Below are 19683 nucleotides of genomic sequence, written 5' to 3' on the forward strand. Positions count from 1 at the left end.
CTTTTGTCATAGCCTCATATCCTTACATCTGTTATTCTTCGTGTAATCCACTAGACCATGAGTTCATGAAAAAATAATGTTTTCTGTGTATCATTCTAATTCTCAAACACATGCACTCACACGTACTCTCTCTCTCTCTCTCTCTCACACACACACACACACACATCCACACACAGAGAAACAAGACATGTACAATTGCAAGTTGAATTATTGAATGACAAAATACTAGGTATGTCCAACTGGCTAGATTTAGGGCCTTTCAGACAAACTAGATATGTTTCCAGGGACTTAAAATGCACCTCCTAACTATCTCACTTCATCTTTGGCATAAATACAACTCTAAATCTCTTGATGTTTGAACAGTCTTAAGAGGAAAAAACTTTATTATACATTCTTAAGTAAGAACTTAATGTTTAATTTCTAGCAAGAAATGCTTTATTGGACAGTCTCAAATCACTGGGAAGAAAACTATCCTCTCTGAAGGTCCAGGACATCAGAAATTCCATTGCTTTAAGAGATTCATAGTATGTTTAAGGTAACAATGCTAGATGCTTCTGAATTTACCCTGATAAAGCAGTAACTGCAAAAAAAAAAAAAAAAAAAAAAAAAAACTAGAGAACTCATAAAAGAGAAAAGACAATCACATAGAGAAAGCTAGATCCAGGTGGGACACTGTCCTCTGATGGAGGAATAATGGTCAGAGCTAGCTCAGCGTGTTTATTATATAGGTTTCATCATCAAAGTTCATTTGAGACTTAAACTGGAATCACTTTTACTAGGATAAGATGCATACATCTAAGTCAAGGAGTCAAGGTTTTTATCTGCTAGACGCTTTCTACAGATTTGGCAGAAGATACACTGTTCAGATTTTTTTTCCCCCTAAACACATAAAACAGACCAAGGGTCTTTATTGAATGATCTACAAGGTTCAGAGTAACCATAAAATCTGAAAACACTAGTCCTACTTATTCATTTCCTTATTTATTTATTTATTTTGACTGTTCACATTTTTGAAAACATGTATTCCAGTTGGCACCCGAGAATGAACTGTGGAAGAAACAACAAAAAGGTACACATACTTGAGTTTTTTCTGTAACCAAGTTAAATAGTCTGTAACCTGTATTGACCTATTTACTCACCCTCTATAGGATTTAAGAATTTTGTTGCAGAGTTAACTTGTAGTTTTAAGTGATTAAGTGCCCATGTAATAAATATTCTGTATCATTGTTCTTGGCTGTCAAGTAGTTATCACTTCATTCAGATAGTAGAAGTTCATTAAATATGAACTAACAGGTTTTGTTTCAGCAATGAAGTCTAGATATGGTACATTTTGAGTGCTGCTTAACCAGAGGACCATCAAAAGGGTACCTTTAGAAGCAATTAAAGAATAAGTACTTTAAAAGGATTCACATGATAAGGAATTTAGTCATCTCACTCCAGGCCTACATATATCCATCTAACTACTTAACATCTCTGGCATGTCCTGCACAGCTTTAATTCAGAAACCAGCAAGGGGAGATGGGGGGTTAAGAAAAGACAAACACATAGAGAAAGCTAGGTCCAGGTGGGACACTGACCTCTGATGGAGGAATAATGGCCAGAGCTAGCTCAGTGTATTTATTATATAGGTTTTATCATCAAAAAGGTTATTTGTGGGAAGTTTTTGCAAAGCAGGCAATCTGAAGGACGCAGCACTGGTGAGACATTAGAGTTATCTTGTTATGCTCAGAATTCTCTATCCCTGACAGCTGGTACTTGAGGTCCAGGTCCAAACTGATATAACTCCAAACCTTTGCAGTTTCCTCAGGCCAGGTGTTACCATAGCAGCTGGGCATCTTGACCTGTACCTTTACACAGGAAGTTCCCAGTGCAGCCAGGAGGCAATCAGAGGTCATGATCGCACCACTCTCTACATATCTTCACCTGGATGTCCATAGACATCACAAACTTTAGATGCCTAAAACTGAACTAAGTCGTTCCTACAAATATACTTCTTTAATCTTCCTTGTCTCAGTAAATGACACCTCCGTTCACCTTTGTGCTTCATCCAAAACTGGGGAACCGGCTTTAATATCACCCCCACACCAACAACTAGTTAGTTACCAACTCCTATCTGCAAAATATATCTTGATTCATCTAAATGCATCTTAGAAATAAATACTGGGGTGATATCTAGTTAGATTTATTCACATTTAAGCGTGCAGCACATTTTGGCACAAGTAGCATCTGGTGTTGATAATATAACAGTGACCCAAACTGATAAGGCCTTTGGACTCATGAAGCTGATACTCTGGTGAGGGAAACAAAGGACAGACAAGATAAGTAGATAATATAATTTTCAGTAGTGACAGGAAGAAAAGTAATAAGGTGCTGAAGATAGAATGTGTGCTATAAGGTTTTGAGAGAAGACTCTTAAAGGAGATAACTTTTTTAAAGTAGAGGCCTGAATGAAGTGAGGGAGAAAGCTGTACACAAAGCTTTTTCAAAGACTACACAGCAAAGAGTACATCCGAGCCAGGAGGAGTGCTTGGCTTTTCTACAATAGAGGCCAATTCGTGTAGGAACATGGTTAAATTCATGTAAGCTATGGTTAACATTTTGCATTTATTGTAAAATTGAGAAGAAAAAGTTTTGAGCAAAATAAAGATACGTTGTGACTTAAACATTTAAGTGGATCATTTTAGATGTGTGGACAGTGGACTATACAAGGGCGTCAAGGAAATGAGTTTAAAAGTCACTGAGATGAGTTGACTATATTTTAGCATCTTTTGATTGATTTCTTTTGACAAAGGGCAAATCTACAGAAAGGGTATTATTTCCATGTGGTTAAATGACTTTGTTTAGCTTTTCTAGAGTTGTGTTTTCTATGAAGAAAAACATGTTCAAATGACAGCAAGCGTCAATGAAACTTAAGAGTTGGATTGATAGTAATAATATTTCCAATAAAACTCAGATTGCATTTTTGTTCAATTTCAATTTTTTTTCCTTCTATTTTCCCTCTTCTGGAAGTTCTGGAGTGAGATTTTGGTTAGATACTACAGTAAGGGTTGGCCATAACAATTATTTGAGCTCTGGCCTCTTGGATACTCCAGACTTCTTTCTTTCCCCAAGGACTAAGGATGAAACCAAATACTATCAGGTTTTACTTCATAAAGTACTTTTAAGTTTTTTTAGCTGCTAATTTTATAATTATTTTGCTTAATTTGCAGGATCGACAATTCAAGGAAGTTATTGTAAAAGAGAATATAGTACAGAAAAGTCAAGGTTTTCAGATTAAGGCTCAACTAACAAATACTGAAAGTCTAAGAAAAAGTTTAGAAAAATGTCTATGTCCTGTAGCTATTTGGAGCCTTTTCTTTTCTCTAGTGGCTGTAAGTTATTTGATATTTCTCACCCCATTTACGCTGCATCAGAGTAATCACTTTCTTACACCATGGTTAAGAGTTCTTAGGCTCTTAGTACACTTGTTCAAAACTAATACTTTGAAAATAGTGACACATATCAGTACCTCTGGCTATAACAGGAAGGGTTTTTCTGTTTGCTAGTTCATGTCCTTGATATTTTGGTTACTATAATAGACATTTGATGTTTGGGGACTCCCAACATCAATTTTGTCTTCTCTTAGTAAAAATGTAGAAGAAACCAGTGGAGCAGGGGTGAAGGCATAAGGAACACAGCTTATCAGATGAACTTTTCATCCCTGGTCACATTGTTTGTTTCTGGAAGAGCACAGAGCCTAAGTCAGCCAATCATATCCAATAATTCTTTTGATTTTAAGTGAAGCAACACTCTTCCTTACCCCCCCCCCCCTCAAACAGAAGCATCCAAGTAGAGGAACCACTGGCAGCCATTTTGCTACACAAAGTTTTTTTTTTTTTTTAAGAGAGAGAATTTTTTAATATTTATTTTATAGTTTTCGGCGGACACAACATCTTTTTTTTATGTGGTGCTGAGGATCCAACCCGGGCCGCACGCATGCCAGGCGAGCGCGCTACCGCTTAAGCTACATCCCCAGCCCCACAAAGATTCTTACCTAGAAAGCTAAGAATCAAACAGCAACAAAAAGTTCCTGAGACATGAGAGGATCATAGGTCCTGGTCACATTCTGAGATCAGCTTCTTCCTATCTCTACATCTAGACAGACATGAGACTTGGTAAATTCTCTTGTGTCATTTAAACCAGTTTGACTTGCCATTTTATTTCTCTGAAGTATTCTAACTATTCCGATCTGTTGGTTATTGACTTTACATTACTACTATCCACTTATTTTTATCTCTGCATTAAAGAGAAGAAGCCAGGAAGATTTTCCAGAATCTCCTTCCCTTTGTGATTCTGAGTTAAGAGTTTGCCAACATGTGGTATATCATATTCCATGTAGACTATGGTGATAAGATATTGTACCGAAGACTGGATTTATTTCTCATCCTTGTGGAGACTAGGGAGTCCAATACAAGTGTTGGCAGATTCTGCATTAGGGCCCACTTCCTAATTCATAGGCAGCATCTTCTCATAGACCCTCACATGGTGGAAGGGACAAAGGAGATCTCTGGAGAGAGAGAGAGAGATGGATGGATGTGTGTGTGTGTGTGTGTGTATATTTTATTCCCATTCATGAGGATAGAGCCTTCATCTAATCACCTCCCAAAGATCTGACCTCCTAATACCATCACCTTGGAGGTGAGGGTTTTAGCATATGAATTTTGGGGAGACAGACATTCAGACCATAGTAAGTACTCACAGTAGAACAGGAAGGTAGAAAAGGAAAGCTTGTATTCTCGGATATTGTAGCAGCTTTTCACAGACTTTTCCCAGGAAGTTGTGGCTCTTCTTGGATCTCTCCACAAACTCCCACTTTGCATATGTAGCATCCAAGCACAATAACTTCTCAGACTTTTTTGCAAACTACTGCTTCAAGGTCATGGTGGCTATAAGTGGCAGCTTCACAGACTCCTCCACAAGCTGTGGCTTCTTATATCAATGTTCCAACTTATCCATCTGCAACAATCCTTCAAGCCAAAGTCATTAGTGAATGTTCTCTAGTACTTCAGTGGTAATTCCAGACCTTCATTCCTTTGGTGTCTCCTATATCCATAACCCTTAGTTGCTACAGTCAATCTCTCTATTCCATAATACTTGCATAATACTTTCTCCTCACTACAGCTATTTATAGGTGATAGATTTTCAGGAGGCTGAGAATATTCAGGGTGGGAATTAGTTGTCTGATCCCATTAGGTTTGAACATATTAATGACCTCATAGCAAATGGTGATGGCATTGGTAGTCCATTGGATGGCATACAGTGGCAAAATTGTTAATTTATTATTACCTTGGATGACCCAAGAAGTTGCTGTAATGGGGTAATATGGTGGAAATAAAGGGTACAAGGACTGTGGAGTGGTTTGGGTATTTGAAAGTACACCGGAGAGCTTAGAGAAAGAAAATGATGCATTGAAAGCTTTAAATTCCTATATCAAAACCTGGATGAGGCACCAGAAAATTTCTTACCTTCCTGGAAAAATATAAAGTACCTTGCTCAGGTCACAGAGTTAAGATTTCAAAAGAAAAAACTTAAAAGTTGATCATACAGGTGGCTAAGATACAAAGCAAGTTGCATATATTTGCATGAGCTCTTAAGATATTTACCAGGGAAAAGTGGAATTCTAAATATTATAGTTTAGACAGATTTCCATTAAGCAAGAGTAACTGCTTGATTCTGCCAAGTCAGCCAGGCTCAGTGGCACAGACCTGTAATCCCAGCTAATTGGAGACTAAGACAAGAGGATAGCAAGTTCAAGGCCAGCCTGGGCAACTTAACCAGACACTGTCAGAATTTTTTAAAGAGTGGGGTGGGGGGGCTGGGGATGTAATTAAGTGGTAGAGCATTTACCTTGCAAGTGCGAAGCCCTGAGTATAATCCCAAGTAACACACAAAAAAATTCTGCCAAGCCTTCCTTGTGAGTACAAAAACTCTTCTTCTACTATGGTAAGCAAAATAATGGTCCCCTAAAATATCCATGCCCTAATCCCCAAAACCCATGAATACGTTCCTTTATTGACCAGGGACTTGTCAAGATATGATTAAGGTTCTTAAGATTATCCTGGATTATCTGAGTGGACTCAGTGTAATTACAAGGGTTCTTATAAGAAGAAGGCAGGAGGGTCAGAGTCATATCCCAGAGATCTGAAAATGCTACACTGTTGGCTTTAAAGATGGATACAAGGCCACATGCCAAGGAACATAGATTCCTTTTAGAAACTGGATAGGTCAAAGAAAGCAATTCTCTAAAGCCTCCAAAAAGAATGCAGTCTTTTTTTATATATATTTTTTTGAGACAGAGTTTTAATATTTATTTTTTAGTTTTTTCGGCGGACACAGCATCTTTGTTTGTATGTGGTGCTGAGGATCGAACCTGGGCCGCATGCATGCCAGGCGACCGCGCTACCGCTTGAGCCACATCCCCAGCCCAGAATGCAGTCTTTAGACACCTTAATTCAGCCCTGTGGTACCTCTAGAAGTGTAAAATAATAAGTTTATATTATTTTAAGCTACCAAATTTGTGGCAACAATAGGAATCTGGCGATCTGTAGAGATTATCCTTCCCTTCCTTTAAGAGCCTGTAATGAGCTCTCCTGAAATAGTTGCTTTACAAGAGAATGCTGATTGTCCTCAAGACCCATACCTATTGCCTCTCATTCCTTCTAAATGAATGACTAGACTTGAATTTTGGAAGATCCCAGCAGAACACACATTACATGGTATTCTGTTTTTAAAGATTGCTTAAACATTTTTCAAAGAGGACATAGTATTTAAAAGGACTGGAAAGTGAAATTTTTTTATTTTAAATTTTTGGTTTTGTTCATCTGCTGATACTTTATGGCTGACTGGCAATGTAGGTGACTTAATGGCTTTATTTGAGTGGCCTAGGTTTTTTTCTTCCATATTGCACTGTGGTTATATGATGATAGCCATGATCCGGTAAAAAAAAAAAAAACTGGTGATGTGGTGTGGAGGTGGGAGTATGATTATAGATGCCAACCTTTTTCTGGTTTTGGTACTGGGGATTGAACCCAGAGTTGAGTTTACTCATCCCCTGAGTGATACCCCCAATTCTTTTTATTTTTTTAGTTTGAGGTAGGATCTCACTAAGTTCCTGAGGCTGGCCTCAAACTTGCAATCCTCCTGCCTTAACCTCCCAGTGGATGTGAACTTAAATGAGAGGAAGTACAATTCCATCTCACTGTAGAGTAGAAGGAAGACCATGTGAGTATATATAGAGAGATAATGTGAATATATATAGATATAAGTTCGTTGGTATATTTAGGGGTAAACATAATTAGTTCTGATTCATTTTATTTTTCTCAGATAATAAGTCTTCATTAGCTAGGATGTGGACAGAGGAGGAAACTGAAGGATCTTAGGGAAAGTGTAAGGGCAAAATCACTAGGCCCAGGAAATAAAAGACTTGGTAGAGATTGACTTCTAAGGTCTGAGAGCTACTCCCTCAAGAAATCTCTGGCAGGATTTCTTCTTTGGATGTGGTTATAACAAGTAAAAAGCTGGGGATGTGACTCAGTGGTAAAACACCCCTGGGTTCAATCCCTGGTACTTAAAAAAATAAATAAATCAATTTGAAAAAAAAAAAAAACAGTGAAATTAAAGCTAAGTCACTCATAGGACTACCTTCCTAATATAACCACTTTGGCTTTGTTGACTGTGTAAGACCTCAGAAATGAAACCAATAAATCAGGCAGTGGTGCATGCCGATAATCTCAGCTACTGGGAAATCTGAGGCAGGAGGATCACAAGTTCAAGGACCACTGGGCAACTTGGTGAGACCCTATCTCAAAGTAAAATTAGAAAAGACGGAGAATGTAGATCAGAGGCAGAACAATCTTGGGTTCAATGCCGAGTACCCCCAAGAAAAATGAGAACATAAGTCTGCAGGAGAATTGTGCTTGAATGTTCATTTCAACATTTCTGATAGCCAAAAAGTGGAAATAGCCAAAATGTCCATCAACTAATGAATGGATAAGTAAAATGAAGTATATCCAGGGGCTGGGGATATATCTCAGTGGTAGCAAAAAAAAAAAAAAAAAGTATCCATATGTTTCAGAGGTACATAATATAATATATTTGATGACTTGTTAGAAGGACTTACAGACTTAGCATATAATCACAAGTTCGAGACCAGCCTGGGCAGTTTAATGAGGACGAGGGATATAGCTCAATGGTAGAGCACCCATGTCCAATCATCAGTACTTTAAACCAGCAAAGGGGAAAGTTATAATGGAGCAAAGTCAAGAGGAAACCAGGCGAAAACTTCCAAGAGTCCTCCCTCAGTGGAGTCACACAGGATGAACTTAAAACTTCCAGGAATGAGATATGATAATGTGTGAAATGTTATCTACTGGGGAAACTTCATCCTAAACTCCATGCCTAAGATTTTTATCTGGATTGGCACTCTCTGTCTAACACTAATACCAAGATTCACACTCCCAGAATGAAAGCAGGTAAACAGCAATAACCACAGCTTACAGAATGAGTTGCTGCGGAACAAACCATAGAGAATGGTGGGAATCTTCCAAAATCCTACTTCCTGGATACTACTCACACAGAGACAATTAAACAGGCCTTTCTAAGGATAGCTGTCTCAGAATTGTGATGTTAATGCTTTTTTGCACACTACAATGGATTGTTAGCAATAAAAAGGAATAAAATACTGATATGTGCTACAGCATGAATGAATGTGGAAAACATTACACTAAGTGTAAAAATCCGGTAACAAAAGGCCACATGTTGTATGATTAATTGTGCTAATATGCCTCTATCCCTTTTTCTCCACTGCATACGATCTAGTATCAAATTTCTTTTTTAAAAATAAAACATAGTAAATCAAGGCAGGATAAAAGCTCTCCAGAGCTTTGGTGATTTTAAGATCCCTCTTCTAAACTCAAAAAAGTAAATGAAAATTTGAGTTCTGACTAGAGAAAATGATCTGCTTATATTTCCAGACTAGAATTTTCAGGGATCTTTATTTTAGCCATCCCTGATAAGTGCTGCCAGGGTAACTGCTGGATGTTTGTTTTTGCTTCTTCCTTTCATCCCAGAAGTATTATATTGTTAACTGGCTCTTTGTTATATCCAGAGCAATTATCTGACTCATTTTCCTGTGAAAAAAATTGAGTTTTCTTTTATTCTTCCTAATAACCCCTGTCCTCCACACACTAGTTTTTATTGATTCCAGATTCCCATAATCCTTCTATGTATCAGCCCTTTCTCCAAAGTAATGTACGCTCTATAGAATATTGATAAAGTATAAAAGTTTTCTCCACTTTTTTCTCATTAAAAATTATATATATGTATGTATGCGTATGTATGTGTGTGTGTGTGTATGTATAAAAAATACACCTGGTGTGGTAGTACACACCTGTTATCCCAGTTACTCAGAAGGCCAAGACAGGAGGATTACGAGTTCATGACCAGCCTCAGCAATTTAGCAAGACTGCTTAAGAGCAACTAAGACTTACCTCAAAATAAAAATAAAAAAGAATGGAGAAATAGCTGGGCATCAAGGTGCACACCTGTAATCCTAGTGGCTGGGGAGGCGGAGGCAGGAGGATCATGAGTTCAATGCCAGCCTCAGCAACTTAGCGAGACCCTAAGCAATTCAGGACCATTGTTTCTGTTTCTCTGGAAAATCCTGACTCATTACAATCATCACTGAGGTGTATCCTCAATTAATGAAGTCAAGCACATAACTCCATGACACATCTTCACAAGGACTTCCAGGTGTGCTAAGAGAACTGGCACATTTCTCCTCTCCTTCAGAAGAGTAGGAAACATCCAGTTCGGGAGGCTGAGACATGAGGATTAAGAATTCAAAGCCAACCTCAGCAACTTAGTGAGGAACTAAGCAACTCAGGGAGACCTTGTGTCTAAATATAAAGAGGACTGGGGATGTAGCTCAGTGGTAAAGCACCCCTGGGTTCACTCCCCAATACCAAAAACACCTAGTTTGAAAAATCCCTAAACTCCTTACTCTGCTGGGAGCCATCAGCCAAGTAGGTATGACAATTTCCTTGCCAGCTACTCCCATGCTGTCTAGTGGAAGGACTCTTGAAAGGTGACCTTGCTCAAGGACCAGGGCGGAACCGTGTTTAGGGTGTCCCGGGTTTAGCATAATAAGAGATTAGGGTGTTCCCCCTTTAGAATAGGGCGTATCCTGCTGCTGAGTTCCTCTTGAGTTCTTAGGGTCAGACAGTATATTTTGGGAGACAGAAGCCCAGGAGTAGTGAATTTGGGCAGAGAACGTGGATTTCCCCAGAACGTGTTTGTAGACGGCCGGTGTGAGATTGGGAATAAAGAATTGCTGTTTAAATCTACAAGCTGTGTGGAGACTCGTGATTTGTGCCCAACCAGACTGCGGCATTACTCTTCTTTTTTATAAGGTGAAAGAGCAAATATTTGGGTTCCCTAAAATGGCTTTTAGGGAACCCAAATATATTTTAAGGATAAAAGCCATCCAGACATTGTTATTCTGAATTTGGGGCCTAACGTGGTAAAGACAAAGTTTAGAATTATCAGAAGACAAGGTATATATAGAAGTCATAATTTTAAAAGCTTAAGACATAGTTATTGAACATTTAAAACTATAGTAATGGGGAACAGTTATTACTAAGAACTTAAAAGTGAGAGGGAAAAAATTTTTTGTCAAAATTATTCTAGAGGATGCCAGAAATTCAAAGAATTAATAGAATTTTGGTGATTAAAAACTATCTGAGGGCTGGGGATGTAGCTCAGTGGTAGAGCACTTCTCTAGCATACACAAGATCCTGGGTTCAATCCACACAATACAAAAAGAAATTAGTATAACTCTGAAAGGTTAAAAAGATACTAAAAGTCTAGATCCAGTCAAAACCCATGCCTTCAAAGACAGACAGACCTATAGGGGAGACTAAAGCCCTCATGTGCTTAATCATTACTGAGTCAGGGTACTAGTTCATGGCCATTCTTCATGGTTATTATTCAAGCTCAGTGAGACTGAGACTATCAGAGACAAACCTGTACTGAAAGAAAGCGAGATTTACTAACATTGCAACAAAAGAGATTCTGCATAAGAGAAACTATGAGAAGTCTCACCAACCAAAATAAATGACAAGTTACAGGATTGAGGGAAGGGGGTAACATCTAGGTGAAGTTTTTAAATGAAGCAATGCTTTGATAGGATCAAAGCAAAGCAGGGTAGCACATAAAGGGAGACAACATTAGGTCTGGGCCACAATATATAGGCTCCTGTTTTCTTGGAAACTATAAAGTTAAAGGGGAAGGTGGAATGTCATCTTCAGAAACCTCTTTGAAGCTCTGCACTTGGATTGGAAATCAAATTTGCTTCTTTGTACCGTAGATTGTCCGGCCAAAAGTGGGATATTTCGTTGTTAAAGTTTGTGAGGTGTCCTCAAAAACTTTGGGCGGGGGTGGCACACAGAAAATGCAAAAAAAGGTTCAGATGAGAAATGATTGAATTGTGAAAGTCTTAATCAGTGAATTAATCCCCTGATCTGGATTAACTGAGCTGTAACTGAAGTGAATAGCTGGAAGAGGATGGAACATTGGGGGAGTGTCTTAGGGGTAAATATTTGCATCTGGAGGGTGGAGTCTGTTTTCTGATCACCTTTTAAGCTGCTTCCCTCTGCCCCACACTCCACCATGATGTTCGGCCTCACCTCAAGCCCCAGGGAATGGAGCCTATTGTCTATGGATGGAGACCTCTGAAACCTTGAGCCCTCAAATAAACTTTTCCTCCTCTACAATTGATCTGATTAGGTCTTTAAGTCACAGCAATGAAAACACTCTCTAAAACATTTGTTCTTCCTGATACAATTTCAAGCAGCAAAGTTTCTAGTCTATGATTTTAGCAAAATCTAAACTAACTGGATTTTCTTTCATCAGGATGATTATGAGAATTAAACAGTTTTAGCAGGTGAATATGTTTAGCAGTGTTTGACCTTACCCAAAATATGCTATCCAGAGTCCTTTTTATCCCTGGGGGGTGTAGGGCTAGGGGGGATTGAACCCGGGGATGCTTTACCACTGCACTACATCTATTTTTATTTTTTTATTTTGAGACAGAGTCTTGCTAAATTGCTTGGGGCCCTTGCTGAATTGCTGATGCTGGCCTCAAACTTGAGATGGTCCTGCACCAGAGTCCCAACCTACATGGAGACCTGATAAGTTAGGGAAAATAATTGTTTCTTTAACTCAAGCTTGCTTATTATATTACTCAACTTTTTCAATAACCTCAGTTTTGTTTATTTAATTTATTGGGCTTTTGAGAGAGGTGGATTAGGTCAACAAGATTTGTTTAAGTTTTCCTGATTTCTAAAAATGTTTGCTTTTGCTTTTTTTTTTTTTTTTTTTTTTTTTTTTTTAATGGTACTGGGAACCAACCTAAGGCTTTTCACATGCACTAAACAGTATCCCCAGTTCTATCATTTTTAACTTTTAAAAATAAAAAGTGTCTGAAATATTTAATTACATTTCTTTTTTTTTTTTTTGAAGCTTTCTTATATCTTCAAGGTAACTTGAAGATTTTGCCTCTGAAATTTCTTTTTCTGACAAGTATTTCTACCAAATCAGACTTTCCCAGCTCAAATTTAGATTATTTATATCTACATTTTGTCCAAATACTTTGTTCTTCAATTTTTAGTTTGTATTTTTTTTTATTTTATTAATTGAAAATATTTTTTTCCAAGTTTTCTTGGGCCAATATTTGAAGTCTTTAATGACATAGAAGAGGTGTTTCGAAGCCAGCCACGCTGGTGCACACCTGTAATTCCAGCAGCTTGGAGGCTGAGGCAAAAGGATCGTAAATTCAAAGCCACCCTCAGCAATTTAGCAAGGCCCTAAGCAACTCAGTGATAACCTGTCTCTAATAAGATACAAAAAGGGCTGGGGATGTGGCTCAGTGGTTAAGTGTCCCCTGGGTTCAATCCCTGGTACCACCAAAAAAAAAAAAAAAAAGGCATTATGGCTAGGGATGTAGCTCAGTGGTAGAATGCTTACCTAGCATGGTGAGGCCCTGGGTTCAAATCCTTGGCACTACAAAAAATGAACAAATAGAGCAAAAGAGATATATCACTGAGCTACATCCTTAGCTCTTTTTATTTTTTTATTTTAAGATGGAGTCTTGGCCCCTCAAGTAGCTGGGATTAAAGGTATGTATCACCATTCCTGACACAATGTTTGTGTTTAATTTGATAAAAGATTAAGACTCTGCATCTCTTTCTTGGAAATACATGAAAAGATAATGAGCGATTCCATTTTTGGTCATCCAGAATGTTTTAACTGTACTAGACAGCCTAGTATATTACTAATCTAATTTTTCCACATACTTAAGTAGTTTCTATATGATGAAGTAGCTATCTACACTGTGGCTAATGCAAAGAATAAATATTGGTATGTAAAGTATTCTGAATGGTCAAATTGATATAATACCCTACTTCAGGAACAGATTTTAAACTTAAAAAATCAAATGCCTTTTGTACTTTAGAAACTACTAATTAGTTTAGTTGTATTAAAATGTACAGAAAGCAGGGGCTGGGATGTGGCTCAGTATAAAGTACTTGGCATGCATGAGGCCCTGGGTTAGATTCCCAGCACTGAAAAAAAAAAATAATGTATAGAAGTATCATAATAAAAGAGCTTATTTTTAATCCCAGCTACTTGAGAGGCCAAGACTCATCTCATCTTCATAAAAGAGCTTTAAAGTTCCCTTACGTATCTCTTAAGCTAGAGAAAAATGTCAGGACTGATGTTAGCAAATAAAATGAAAGCAATTTAGTACAATAACTTATTTAAATAGCTCTGCAAATTATTCAGTCATTTGAAGAATAATATGTCAATTGACATAAAATTATACTCGTTTTCAAAACATACAAGAATACAAAAAGAATAAGGAGTAGTGTGCTCCTGTAATCCCATTGGCTTGCGAGGCTGAGGCAGAAGGATGGCAAGTTTGAGGCCAGCCTGGCAACTTAGTGAGATCCTGTTTCAAAATGTTTTAAAAAGGGCTGGGATTACAACTTAGTGGTAAAGCACCCCTGGGTTCAATTCACAGTTCTAAAAAAAAAAAGAAAGAAAGAAGGAATATTCTTATTCCTGAGTTCAAGGTGTTTAGTCTTTAGTGGATGTTTAGAATTTGGACTTTTAGGGAATTTTTAGTTGGAATTATTCTCTTTTCAGCACATTCTACAATCTTTCTACTGTTTTCTGGCTTCTACAGTTTTTATTCAAAAGACAGGTATAAGCTTTACTGTTGATCCTTCAGAAGTAATATTTCTCTTTCCAATTACTTGTTTTTATGCTCATTATTTTTCAAAATTTAATTGAAGTTTCTATATATACGTTGAACTAGAAATAATCCAATTATATAGGGAATTCATGTACCCATCTCATACCTTTAAAGATTGTCAACATTATTCCTGTCTTATCCTTTTTATCTGTAAATACCACATACTATCTCATTTTACCACAAGTATTTTTGTATGTATATTTAACTGGTAAGAAATTCTTTTAAAAATAACTAAATATCACTCTCATGTCCATATGCAAATTTCCCTATTGTCTGTTTAAAAAATTGTCTTTTCATAGTTATTTATTTTGAATCGTCTTCAATAAAGGATTATATTTTACATAAGATGAATGTGTCTATTGTTGTTTTACTGGTGATCAAGCCCAAGGCCTCATACATATTTGGGAAGTTCTGTACCATTGAACTACTTCTCCAGCCCACCCTTTTTATTTTTCATAAAAAGACATCCAGTCAGGTGTGGTGGCATGCTCTCATCATCTCAATGATCCAGAAGGATTGCAAGTTCAAGTCCAACCTGGGCAACTTAGTGAGAAGGCTGCCTCAAGAAAGGCTGGGGATATAGTTTAGTGGTAGACTATCCCTGGGTTCAATCCCCAGTACAGCAAAACAAAAAGTTTGATACATGTTGTATAATATATCAGTAATTTATTCCTTATTAATGACCAAATAATATTCCTTTATTTTGTTTCTCCCTTCATCAGTTGGTGAATATTTGGGTTGTTTTTTGCACTATTATGAATAATGTTGCTATGAACATTTGCATATAAGTTTTTATATGGACTTTTTTTTTTTTTTTGGTGCTGGGTTGTGTGTGTGTGTGTGTGTGTGTGTGTGTGTGTGTGTGTAGTGCTGGGGATTGAGCCCAGGGCCTTATATATGCTAGACAAGCTCTCTGTCACTCCCCAGCCAGTTTGTCAATAGCTGAAAAATGTCCAGCTGACATTCTAGTCATTATTCAATTGCATTGAATCTGTAGATCAAGTTGGAGAGTATTGCTGATTTTACAATATTAGTCCCAAATCCATGGATATGGGATATTTTTCCATTTATTTAGGCATTTTTTTTTAATGTTTTAAATTTTCGGGTCTTGAACACTTTAGTTCAATTAATTCCTCAGTATTACTGATTACATTCTTTCTGATGCTTCTTAATTTATTTTTGGGTTGTTCGTTGCCAGTGTATAGAAATAAAAATGATTTTTGTACTTTGATTTTGTACCATTCAACCTTACTGAACTCATGATTTTCTATATACTGGAACATTTCTTCAAATAGAGTTTTATGTCAACCAGAATGTACAGTACAATGTTAAACAGAAGTAGCAAGGGTGAATATCCTTGTTCAATTCCTCATCTTAAGGGGTAGCATTTAGTCTTTCATCAGTGTAATGTTAAATATGGAATTTTTTAAAGAGAGTCCTTATTAGCTTGAGGAAGTTCCATCTATATTAGTCTTCTCAAGCCACCATAAAAAATATAGACCGGATGGCCTAAACCACATAACATTTGTTTCTCACAGTTCTGAAGAACAGTCCAACATCAAGGTGTTCACAGTATTGAGTTCTTATGAGACCTCTTCTGACTTTTGTACAACTGCATCTCTGTGTTTTCAAGAGCTATTTCCTCCCTCCCCCTCCATCTCGCGTGTGTGTGTGTGTGTGTGTGTGTGTGTGTGTGTGTGTGGCGTGTGCATGCTCGGAAAGGGAGAGAAAGATCAATCTGGTGCCTCTTTCTCCTGTTTTTCAGTACTGGGGATTTAACCCAGGCGTCCTCTACCACTGAGTTATATTCCCAGCCCTTTTTATTTTTTATTTTGAAACAGGGTCTTACTAAATTGCCCAGGCTTGCTTTGAAATTTGTGATCCTCCCGTCTTAGCCTCTCAAGTAGCTGGGATTACAAGCAAGGGTCACTGCACTGAGTACTTCTTTTTATAGTATAAGCATTTACAGCTATAAATTTTCCTCTCTGAAATGATTGAGCCACCTCTTGTTATTTTCACAAGCTATATTTTTATTCATCTCATATATTACTTTCTAATGTTCTATTTTTTTTTACTTTTTGCCATTTTGGAGCACATTTTATCTTCCACATAATTATGAATTTCCCAAATTTCCTTTTGTTATTAGGTTTTGATTTTATTCTTTCTAAATTTATTGAGGCTTGATTCATGATCTAGAATAGAGCTTTTGCTGGAAATATTGCATGTGTAGTTGAATTTGTATTCTGTTTTTGGGAGAATTGTTCCCTAGATAGATGTCTGTTAGGTCTGGTTGGTTTATGGTATCACTTAAGTGTTCTGTTGATTTTCTGCCTAGTTGTTTTATTCACTATTAAAAGTGGCATTTTATTGTCTTAAAACTTGAATTTTGCCAGTTTTTCTTAATGTATTCTCCTTAAATGTATCTTGCTTTGAAGCAGTAGTTTCCAAGCCTTTGCTGGGGAACTCAGAGTGTGCTGGAGCATGGCTTTGATGCTTCAGCAGTTTCTTTACAACTCTACCTTAGTTTTCTCTTCCTACTCATGTAGGTAAGCAGCAGTTAGAGATTAGCCCTTCTCAGTTATTTTCTGGACATCTGTATAGTTCTGCCCATTATGTGGCCTTCTAGATTCCCAGGATTATGTTGGAGCTTTCAAAGCCCTCAATGCGGATCATTTATTCCCAGTTTTTTCCTTTAAAGTTTTTTGTTAGCCTCTAATTTGCCCCAACTTGTACTTCCACCTCAGACAGTGTGATGTTAAACAATTAACACTGCCTGTATCAGAGAAACAAAATAAGGATATGGCTTTTTTATAGAGTAAGGTCTGAGTCAGGTGAAATAAAGGCAACTTTGATCAAGCTGTTTTCATTGAATTGCCCTAGTGGTGCATAAACATCTGGTGGTTTTCACACTATTGTTAAAATGTCACAAATTTTTTGTTCTTATGGAAATAAAGCCATTTTTTGAAGAAAACAAATATTTCTCATGTTGCTGCAAGACTTTACTTTCCGGGATTCTGAAAATGTTGAATATGACAATTTATGCTACTTGTCCTCATTGCTTTTATGGAGCAGATTTTTGGTCCTTGCACTTTTTTTTTTTTTAAACAAAACATCTGTCAATAACATAGTTTATTCAACAGTTTCATAGACCATGTTTGTGCAATGCCATTACATAAAGAATTATTATTTAATTTATTAGACACTTGAATTTTCGGATCAGTCTTATTTAAGATTTTCATGAGATTAGTTTATTTTTTATTTTGCCTGAATGTTTTATTATGGAAACTTTCATATATATGTAGATTTAAGTATGATGAAATATCCTGTCTTCAACGGTTATAAGGCTGATTTTTCCTTTTCATCTTAACTATAACCTTATTTACTTAGGAGCACAGTTCTAGAATCATTGACAGTCCATGAGGAATTTCAGTATCTTTAATAAAATACTACATCACACCTAAATTTAATAATTTTAATATTATCAAACACCTAGTCAATCTTTATTATTTCCACGGTTTTTTTTTTTAATGGTAAATTTGTTTGACTCTGAATACCATATATTGTGTGTGGTTAATAGACTTTTTAATTCTTAATCGATTTATAGACTTCCTCTTCTTCCTTTTTCTTCTTAGATAATTTAATCTTTATCTTCATTCTTCATTTTTTTTGTTTTTGTTGTTATTTGTTTTTAATTGAGCCAAAAGTAAATTTAATAGGACTATTTTGGGTCTCAAGCTCATCACAGGGCTGGGGTGGAGCGCTTGCCTAGCATGCGTGAGCACTGGGTTTGATCCTCACACTACAAAAATTAATTAATTAATCAATTAAAGGTATTGTGTCCATCTGCAACTAGAATATGTGTGTGTGTGAGCTTGTGTGTGTATGTATGTATATTTTTAAAGATTTTTTTTTTTAAGGACTGGGGATGTAGCTCAAGCGGTAGCATGCTCGCCTGGCACGCGTGCAGCCGGGTTTCGATCCTCAGCACCACATACAAACAAAGATGTTGTGTCTGCCAAAAACTAAAAAATAAATATTAAAAAAAACAAAAGATTTTTTTAAAACATCATCACAGCTGGATGCAGCGCTGCACACTTATAATCCCAGTGACTCAGGAGGCTGAGGCAGGAGGATTGCAATTTCAGGGCCAGCCTCAGCAACTTAGACCGTCAGCAACTTAGGAAGATCCTGTCTTAAAATAAATAAGAAAGACCAGGAATATAGCTCAGTGGTAAAGTGCCCCTGGGTTCAATTTTCAGCACGAACAAAAACAAATTGTACCACAAAACTGGGTCCATAAAGGCACCAGTTTCTGCTGCTGCTTCTCTTGTTACACCCACACGCAGCTGCTTTCAACATTGATAGCATCAGTGCTGTATACTGGGTGTAGCTGATAGAACCTCTGCTTCTGTACAAAGTGGTTGCCATCTTGCCTGCCACCTGTCACAGCATTTATTAATTTATTAATCCTTGCTTCTTTGCTTCACTAATTACTGGCTCAAAGTACAATGCAGAATTCTGATTTTAGTGCAGAGCTGATTTCACATATCTCTGCTCTATTGGAAGGGGTTTCCCAAACATGGGAGGTAATCCCCATTTTTCATGAAACTGTACAATGTTATAATAAAAGAAAAATGATTTTCACTTTAGATTCTTGATAGCCATGATAAATGTTCCTTACCATAGTAAGTCAAAGCCCCATACACTCTCCACGAATTTTCATGCTATTTGCTTGTAGAAGAAATGGGACATTTTTGCCATGCATTTTTCCATATTATAGATTTGGATGGTTGCACCCTTGTTTAACATGGGTCTCTCTTTCTTATATTTCCTCATTACTGGTAGATGGGTCTTAAGATTTTTGTTGTGAAATATTTTTATCACCATAAATGTGTCTTCAAGTAATTTCTCTTTATTTTTCCTGATTCATTTGTTGGATATATTGAGTCTATAGATTATCCTTTGTGTCACTTCTGCAAAAATTTTAGCCATTGTCTCTGAGTATGGTCTTTTATTCCTTTTCTTCTTCTAAAATTACAGTTTCACATTATACTTATTGTGTTAGAGTTCTCTAGAGGAACAGAACCAATAGAACATATATAATTTTAAAGGGGAATTTATTAGGTTAGCTTACATGATCAGAGGCTAGATAGTCCCACAATGGCTAGCTGCACTGTGGAGACCCAGAGAAAAGCAGTAGCTGTTCAGTCCAAGAAGCTGGAGCCTCAGAACAAGAGGAACAATCATGCAACTCCAGTCTAAGACTGAAGTCCTGGAAGCCCGAGAGTCATGGATATGAGTCCACATTGGAAGAATGAAAGAAGCTGGAATCT

The sequence above is a fragment of the Callospermophilus lateralis genome, chromosome 8 (assembly GCF_048772815.1).
Source record: "Callospermophilus lateralis isolate mCalLat2 chromosome 8, mCalLat2.hap1, whole genome shotgun sequence".
In the NCBI taxonomy this organism is placed as follows: domain Eukaryota; kingdom Metazoa; phylum Chordata; class Mammalia; order Rodentia; family Sciuridae; genus Callospermophilus; species Callospermophilus lateralis.